At 31.6% G+C, this 10,139-nt stretch overlaps 1 long non-coding RNA gene across 1 annotated transcript; it reads left to right on the plus strand.

Annotated features, from left to right (window-relative positions):
- The first annotated feature begins 7,106 nt into the window (after positions 1 to 7,106).
- Positions 7,107 to 8,940, plus strand: LOC141700493 (uncharacterized). The gene is made up of 3 exons (XR_012566379.1): positions 7,107 to 7,418; positions 7,816 to 7,903; positions 8,715 to 8,940. It is a non-coding gene; the product is annotated as an uncharacterized LOC141700493 (long non-coding RNA).
- The last annotated feature ends 1,199 nt before the right edge of the window (positions 8,941 to 10,139 follow it).

Raw genomic sequence — 10,139 nt, forward strand, 5'->3', positions numbered from 1 at the left:
ATAATTCACTTTTATCTATGAAATGTCTTTATTTGAGATGGCCGATTGTTATTTTGCAGGGTCATGGTGGACCTGGAAGGAATCTAAATGTCGCGGTCCAAAATATTAAGAAACCAGCTAATTGACATCATATCGAAGCTAAATGTCAGGCTAGACTTTACCTGTATTGGATTATCTGGGTTAGCCTTCTTTGAACATTTTTCTATATCGTACATATGAGTTACAAATAAGGTTGGCAAATGAGTGGCAATTCTGGACTCTCAAGTATAAATTACTTAACTGAATTGTACACTACGAGACAGAGTATTTAGTATTCTCTTAATCTACACTTGAAAAATTTGAATTGTAAAAGTTCACGCTTACCTAGTATCTTTATCTAATATGATACATGCATACCTATGAGATTCGTTATTGTAAGATAATATAAAGAGGTGTCAGACACTGACTTGAATTTTACATGTAGAATCCATATTCTCAAATATACAGAAATTGCAAGGGGAAAAGGGGGAAAAGATCAAGGAGACCAATTATGCTAATTTTATAGCTGTTATTATTTCTGCCAGGTATAGAACTTGGAAAGAGAACGTTGTTAAACAAAATAATAAGAAAATTGTACAATTTCATCCTTATAACCAAACATGGTCTCCAAAAGTACAAACCTCTTCTAGAATTTTAGTTTGATGATGCTTTTCTTATATGTCAAAGGCAAGCATTACTGAGGATGTGAAGTTTGTTTTAATTTTTTTATAAGAATTATACCCATTGCTTTAATTCGTTTATAAAAATTATTCTCACATACGCAGGAGATGTTCGACTGATAAAGTATAATGCAAATGCCAACGTAAGTTCCAAATCATTATTTTGCTATATAATTGTAGTTTTTGACATTAACTATGGAAACGTTGTTTTTTAAATTTCTCTGTATTGATAATTAAGAACAGTTCTTATTCTTAATCTTTTCTTTATTTCGTTAACTAGTAATCCCATTTGGTCATCAAGGCCGAATACTATTAATTTTCAATTATTTACTTGATCCTGCTATATATGTGGACATTCTCTTCCTCCTAAATTCTAATATATGTACGGTTCCAATAATCATTTTTACTTAGCTTATTTCTATGTAATATTGTAGAAGTGAGAGATCATCGCATTGGAGAAATGGAGAGCAATAGCTTTGTACCAAAGAATTTGGCAAGTTGGCCATGTCGCTGCTCCATCGGAGAAGTCATTTTAAGGGAGTTTCTTACCAGAGGACTAGCTAGTTGTAGCCAACAACCCAAGTTTTTATTTTTTTGTCATTAAAATTTATATTCAAGTACTATAGATAAGGTGATTTATTTTATAAGCCGAGTTTGTCTGGGATGTATTAATATTTGTTTTATTGGATTCGATATCAAACAAATTTGGAATGTGAATGTTTTTTTTATAATTTTGTGATCGTATATGAAAAAAATATGATACCAAAATTTGGACTAATAAAAGTGTTGCACATATGCTAATAAAACATAAAAATATTAAAATAGAAAATAATGTGTTATAGATAAATATTGCTAAAACTTAAAAAGCATTACAATAGGCAAAAAATGTTGCAGCTAATGTTATAATAAATTACCGTGCAACACTTTTACCTCAATAAATGTTATAAAAAAATGTTGCAGTAGTCTATTGTAACATCATAAATGTGTTACTAAAACAGAGAAAAGTGTTGCAATAAAATGATTTTGTAATACTTTGAAAATGTTGCAATAACTCCAAAAAACGTTGCTATAGGGGTCTATTGCAACGGCAGCAAATGCAACGCTGAATTTTAGCAAAAACGTTACAAAAACTTCTATTGTAATATATTTGGGTCTTATGCTACAGTTTCTTGGAGTTGCAATAGCCCATATATGGTATAGTGTTTGATGTTGCTGTTCTAGTTCTAACACGTGCTTCAGGATCTCCAATTATTAAGTCAGGTGTATATGATTTGGTCCACTTCCTTGCAGATGGAAGTTGATTTCTAGAACTGGATCCTCCCCCATGATCTATGCTATCTCCATATGGGATACTTAGATGGTGTCAGTATGGGAACCCTAATAGTCTCATATCGACTGGGTTTGGGTGTTTTGAGTTTCTTGAGTTTTGGTGGGCTTAGTTGGGGTTTGTGTTTCTTGAGACATGATTGTTTGGATCTTTACTGTATGTGTGTTAACAGAAAAGCTCTGATACCAATTGTTAGGTCACACAACACTGTAGAAGGGGGTTGAATACAGTGTTTATACAATCAAATCAATTTAAAACAAGTATGTACCAAAGATCAAGTATATTTAATAAACTCTGTTACAATATGAGCTGTTGTTCTCTCTCAGTGATGAACAAATATCACTAAGAGCTACTAGGTTACAATGTATAATCTACTCGATAATGATAACACATTAAGTGTAAACCCTAAGTCTGTGTTTATATAGTACATAGTTATAAGATATATTCTAATTGATTTGGAATACAATTATGTCTCCTAAAATATATCAATCAGATATCTTCTATAAGTCTTCTAGTCCTCTAACTCTTTCCATGCATATCTTCTATTGTTTTAGTCATGATCTTCTCCTGTAAATCAGCTTCATTACTTAACTAAAATTCTTCCCGCACTTAATTTCTGATATGACCTTAGGTTCTGATATTAAGTTCTGAGTACAGTAATTCCTGATTTTACTAAGTCCTAATATGTCCTGTTGTTAAGTTCTGAAAACTAAACACAAATCATATTAGACATGACATCTCAAATATATCTAAGATCCCCCTAAATGAAGAACAAAAGTAAATCACACAAAGCATGATGCATATAATATCAAATATCCAGCCACATAATTAACCATAATCATGCAATGTATATCCAACACATAAAATTATAAGAAGTCGTAAGATTAGACTTACATTTCCGTATAATGTTGTTGTGATAGGTGAATTCAAGGATTGAAAGACATACCTCCAACTTTGCCTTTTGAGGAATCCATACTTGTTTATTTACCAGTAGCAATAAGTGAATGTCAGTGCGTACCCATCCAATTATAGGTAAAATACTAATGAATCTACAACCAAGAAGTAAATGCCAAAGAACCTGCATCTCGAAGGTATATTCCAAACTGTCCCATAGTCTGCGGGTGAATGCCAAGAAATCCACATCCAACGGGTAAATGCCAAGAAACCCACAACGAACACGTAAATTCCAAAGAACCCACAACCATCAGGTAAATGCCATTGATACCCCTTGTTCGTAACTCGAATATTATGGGCATATGCTCTATACATTTCCCAAGAGTAACTAGTCGGGCTATCCCAAAAGAGGGGTTTACGGATAATGGCTAAAACCTCATTTGGCTATGGCTCTCAATCCTTAAGGCAGCTGAAGCCAAATTCCCAAAGTTCTGAATGTCTCTTCCTCTAATATATAGCTGAAAGGGTCAAATAGTTAAAGGAGGATGTGAACTATAAAAGTGATAGGGTTACCTCTATACTCTTTGATTTTCTTCCTTATCATGTATTCAATTCCAATTCCAAGGTTCATACTGGAACCTGAACTTACGTCATCCTTATAAGTTCTTATTCCCTATACAAGGTCCTTACACTCCAATTCCAACCATATTTATGCAAGACTTTACAAGATCTACACTAGCTCAGTTTCCCTGAGATCGACATGCACCTGTGGAAAGGGATCCTACCCTATCCAGAGATTCATATTTTTTTATGAATCTATCCAATGAGGTTCAAATACCTACATGCACCTAAATAAGGAATTATGCATCCATACAAACTCATCCATAATATATATATATGTTCTCTTGCATAAGTTAAACCTTACCACCCAAAGGGAATTACATAGGTTAAATAATTGGGATCCTTCCCAAATTTATGTATAATCCATACATTTCCAATATCCTTTTTAAGTATAATCCACACTTGTTCCCAACCTAGGTTATCCATATACCTAGCTTCCATAGTGTCTTGAAATAACCATATACTTTAAGGTTTTCCACCTAATCTTTTGGGCTCTCGTGGTTCGGATGATTGATGTAAATCTACTTTATCCTGGGTTTTACAATTTTCGGCTTTCCCAAACCTTATGTAAACCTTAACCAAGTTAAAAATCCATATAGCCCTAGTATCCCTAGGGTTTTCCAAATACATTCCAATATAATCCTATATTATCCATTCTAATTCATATATAAACCATATATTTTCCATACCATGGCGTGAAAGTCAATTCATGAAAGTCAAATCCAATATGTGGCGTGTAAGCCAATTCCAAGAAATTAATGAAAGCCAGTTTCATCCACAAAAGCATATCCAGAGAAATCCATGAAAGCTAAATCCAATCTGTACATAATCCCTGACCAAGATTCCTTGAAATATAAAAATCAGTTTCCATTAGGGGTTCTCACCCCATGCGATTAGTCCCTATTAGGGGTTTTATGAAAATTCCATTACCCCGATCCATTAACTGTTTGAAAATTCCAATTTGCTTGAAAATCCATCACTTTCAAGACACCATCTTGGGCAGCATACAACATACCATCCACTAACCTCCGGTTCCTTGTAGCCATTTAAATGCAAGAGGAACCTTATATATTCCATAAAAGGGCTTGACTAGCTTTCACTTTGAACCTCTAAGCTTATGTGAGCATGCTCATTGTAAGAAATAATAGGTAGTGTAGGAGCACTACACCATTGTCTAAAAGATGAATTTTTCGTTGTCTATCCGGGGGCGGTGTGTTTGGCACTCATACAATGGTTACGCACCATTGTAACAAATACATCACACAACTGAATATAAAGCCTTTGTCTCATTTTATTCACACAACGCATATGACCCTTTCTAATATTATACAAACAACAGTTTTCTAGCCGTTGTAACAATTTAGAGGCACAATAGTTAAAAATAGTGTTATGTGAATTGACTCCTACGACAGTTTATGTATTTATTTCATCTAGTTGTACAATGGTTTTTTCAAAGAAAACAAATGTATGAGATACTTTAGGCAACGGTTTTTTGTTTTTTGGGTATGTGTTTTAGCTATGCTCACAACAGCTTTTGTAATGACCAAGATATTGTTAGAAGCTAATCTAGTCATGGTATGTAGTGATCCCAGAGTGTTGTTAGGATTTGTACATACAATGGTGTTAATATTTGATGTATTGTCGAATATCTTTAGCACAATGGTTTACTTTTGTACCAAATATTGTCTAATATAGCTTAGAACAATGGTTTACTTATGTACTAACTGTTTTCTAGTATAACTTAGCATAATAAGTTCTTTTATTTTACTAAACAATTGTCTGTCAACATAGCAATGGTTCTATACCTATTCTATTTATTTCGGATAACAGTAAGAAAAATAACAATGGTTCTATACCTATTCATTATAAAAAAATAAAACTTATCTTGGATGACTTTATAAGAAAAATCCGGTAAAAGTACTATTTCCTATAATAAGACTCGTTCCTGATGAACAAAATTATTTTTTAAATGATTTTTTGAAAGATCCCACCATACAGATGTTAAAATATATTGATTTTAATCATCTGAAAAAATTATAAAAAAAATAAAATTTATCTTGCATGTCTTTATAAGGAAAATCCGATAAAGGTACTATTTCCTACAATGTGACTCGTTCCTGATGAGCAATTTTTTTTTCTAAATGATTTTTTGAAAGATCCAACCGTACGGATGTTAAATTATATTAATTTTATTCATGTGAAAAAATTATAAAAGAATAAAACTTATCTTGGATGACTTTATAAGAAAATCTGGTAAAAGTACTATTTTTCTATGACGAGACTGGTTCATGATCAACAAAATTATTTTTATATGATTTTTTGAAAGATTCAACCATAGAGATGTTAAAGTATATATATTTTAGTCATGTAAAATAATTACAAAAAAATTAAACTTATCTTGAATGACTCTATATGAAAAATTCGGTAAAGGTACTAATTACTTAAATGAGATTCTTTCCAGAATAACAAAATAAATTTTTAAAATTATTTTTAGACAATACAATCGTAGAGATGTTAAATTATATTGATTTTAGTCATGTGAAAAAATTATTAAAAAATCAAACTTATATTGCATGACTTTGTAAATAAAATCCAGTACAAGTACTATTCCCTATGTTGATATTCGTTCCCGATTAAAAAATATTTTTTAAATAATTTTTTGAATGATCGAAACTTAGCTTGAATGACTTTAAAAGAAAAATAGGTAAAACTACCAGTACCCTAAACGAGATTCTTTCCCGCATAACAAAGCTATTTTTTTAATTAAAATATCCAACCGTACTGATGGTAAATATCTTGAGTTTAGAAATGTGAAAAAATTATAAAAAAAATTCAAATTTAAATTGCATGACTTTATAAAAAAATCATGTAAAAGTATTACTCCCTACACGAGATTTATTCACAATCATCAATATTATTTTTTAACTATTTTTTTTTGACAATCTAACCTTACACATGTTAAAGTATAATGATTTTAGTCATGTTAAAAAAATATAAAAAAATGTAAACTTACCTTGCATAATTTTATAAGGAAAATAAGATAATATGACTAATATTTAGTAAAATTATCAATAATATTTTTTAAAAATAATTATATATATTTTAGTAAATGTTATAATTTTATTTCACTAATATATTTTAATTTAATAAAAATACTATTTTAAATATACATAATGATTTTAGCTAATATAAAAGTGCTTAGAGGTTCACTAAAATTTTTGCCGGCCATATTTTAGCTGGAGATGGTCTTATATGGTAAATTTAATGAATTTTCTTTATAAAATCGTGAAAGATTACCTTGATTTTTTTATTTTTTATAGAAGACTAAAATCACATGATCTCATCTTCTTTATTTTTTTAATTCACAAACAATTTTTTTATTTACTTTTTCACATCATTGTTTTATTAATATTTTTTTATTTTCCGATTAAAGAACAAAAATAATATGCACTGCTTTGTTCCCCGCATAATACTACTAAAAGAAACCCTCCCTTGATATTTTCAATTCCCCGCCTCCCCCAAATATTCCCCCCACCCCTTAACAATTCCCCGCCTCCCCCAAATATTCCCCCCACCCCTTAAGATCTATCTTACTCGCCTTTTTTGAGTGTCATTCAACCACTACGATTCAAGCATCTCTCCCTACTTCTTCCACCACTTCAAACTCTCACTCTGAATCACTTAAATCACATCTCTAAATCAAAATCCTTAAATCAAAACCCTAGACTTTGTGAATCAAACCGGTGAAATCAGATCCCTAAATAAAAACCCCTAAATTGAACCCTATCTTTGCAAGATGCATCTGATTGTTGGAACCATATAAACTATTCATAAACTTGTCAGCCGCTCTTTACTCCTTTGTCGCCACTTTCGATTTGGTAATTTTCATCTATATTTCACATATTATGTATATATGTTTGTATAATAACATATAACTCTGTTTGGTTGTTTTTTTGTATTTGTTACTTTTCTAATTTTTAATTTTTAAACGATGATTGAAAAATTTAGACTCATTACATGTGCCCTGTGATTTGGATAAATTTGTAATTGTCATATGATTAATTTTTCCTTGTAATGGTACTATTGTCTTGTGCGTTGGTTAAGTACACTTGTCAGAAATTAATATTTTTGTTGGTAGTTGTCATTGTAAGTTCATCTTTGGTCTCTTTGTGTCTATGAATACCTCTTGTTTAAGTTGTTTCCCCTGCGCAAATGGTTACTTAATTTGATAAACTACTAACACTTGTTTAACTTGTTGCCTTTTCTATTTTCCAGGAAATGGAAGCAACTGTTTTAAATGGCAATGTGATAGGGATGGGTCATATTATTGTCACAACTATTTTTTTAGGGTCAACCAAAGCAGGTATAATTTTTTATTCACAGTTTATATTTGGTGTATATGTTTATATGACAGTATAATACATTGTAATGTGTCATTTGGTATGAGTTTATACTTATACATGCTCTTGGAGTAGTAGCAAACTGACGAGGGTGTAAGCCGCCATAAATTTTAGCACCAGTAATTGTGCCGCTGCTATACATTCCAAACTCACTTGTGTCCACACTCCTACTACTTGTTTTCATCTCGTCACTACTAGTACTAGTAGGTACCTACTCAGATACTAATGATAATTGCTTAATTATCAACTATGGTCTTTCAGCTAATAAACTCACTTGCTTAATTTTTGTTATATTACATAGTAATGCATTATAATGTGTCATTACACGTGTCTATGGAGAGCCATGATGAGTTTATACAGGTAGTGGATCCCAATGTTCTACAAAATAGCTCACAAGAATCCTTATCAGTTGTGATTTCAATTACCTGCAAATGCCTTGGCTTACATTCATGGTCGTATTCGTGTATAGCCATATAAGCATTCTGAGCCATTAATATGAATCCTTTTATACACTTTATACTCTGATAATGATTGTATTTACTACTACCGTATTATTTTATTTACTTCATAAAGTTTCAAATTATTATATACTTTTAAGAGTTTTTATGCTTATATTGCTCATGGATTGCTAGATAAAAACCATTTAAGCTCTAAGTAGGTACCCTCTGTTATGAAACTATCTTTGGCATTTTTCATTCAGTTATTGATTTTGTTTTTTAAGAAAAAAATAGAGTCATTGAATATGTTGTTCTTTTTTTCCTTCTATTTTTTCAGCATATGCTAGGCTACCCAGTTATTTTCAAGTGGGACGACTAATGCAACATATAGGAGTTGTCGGAAAATAATTGGATCAAGAGCAGGGCTAGAGTAGTTGACGTAGCATGAAGAAATTGCTTTAAGCAGTTGAAAATAAAAATGTTGTATGTTGCTATTCCTACAAATAAAACTGTTGTATGTTGCTATTTCTACAAATGTTACAAATGAATAAAGATTTGTCTATATAGAATACACAAAATATGAGTTTTACTAGAGCGTTGCAACATAAATTTCAAACAATACTTTCTCTTTTAGCACACCATTGACTCTATTAATATAAGACAACACATCATTTTACAGAAAATGTTGTGAGAATGGAGAAAGGACAACACTTTGTCTCACGGAAATTATTGACTAACACATCATATTACAATATTATTTTATAACTACGCCGTTGTATGGAGTCATTTCAGACAATATATTTTGTTTTTAAAACTGTTGACTATAGGAAAGAAGGACAATATTTCGTCTAAGCGGACCCATTGTGTTAAACATATCAGACATGTGGTGTGCATCTAAGAAATGCATGAATACCACAATCTCTCACAACACTATGTTATAACAGAACTGTTGTGTATACCAACCTTCTAACAACGTTTTCTTATATCTGCGCTGTTGTCTTACAGTTAGACAGACAACGATTGGGTACCGTTGCATCAGACGGCGCCTCAATACTCAACGGTATTGAGGGGTATCAGACAATGGTTAAGAACCGTTGTGTCACCCTATTTTCCTTGTAGTGTGCCAATGAGACAAAGTTCGCATCTTCTGTATGATTCAAAATCAAACTTATCCAAGTATTCATGTATATGTAACCCATAAATGTGTTTCTCATTATTATGGCTTAACGGCAATGCTAGAGGTAATGTTTGATTTGAGTCAACTTAGAACATGTAAATTGTTAACTAATTGTGCAACATTATAAGTCTTACCATTAAAATAGAATAAACAACTATTATTTATTTAATTAAAATGAAAACCTTTCTTGTCATGGTAAGAAATTGACTTAATGTATCCGCTAAAGGCAGGCACGTAATAACAATTTATCAAGTTCTCAATCTCGCCTTATGGGCAACATTAGGTATCGAGTTCTTTCAACTAGAGTAACAACTTTTTCTCCAATTCTAACCCTATACCTGAAGCTTGACCATTGGTAGTTTCCTTCTTTAGATCTTCCAGTAAGCTCGACAATTTAACTTCCATTCATCCAGTTATTTCCACAGAAATGACAATCATCTTCTTTAGCAACTTAGGCTTCAAAATCCCTTTGGAATTGTACTTTGGTTTGGCACCGAATAAGATCAAATCTTCACCTCACCTGTCCACTTTCCTATCCCATTTGCATTCCATTTGTACAACATCAATATGGACGTAACTCAGTGA

This window comes from Apium graveolens, unplaced genomic scaffold (assembly GCF_009905375.1).
Source record: "Apium graveolens cultivar Ventura unplaced genomic scaffold, ASM990537v1 ctg2444, whole genome shotgun sequence".
In the NCBI taxonomy this organism is placed as follows: Eukaryota; Viridiplantae; Streptophyta; class Magnoliopsida; order Apiales; family Apiaceae; genus Apium; species Apium graveolens.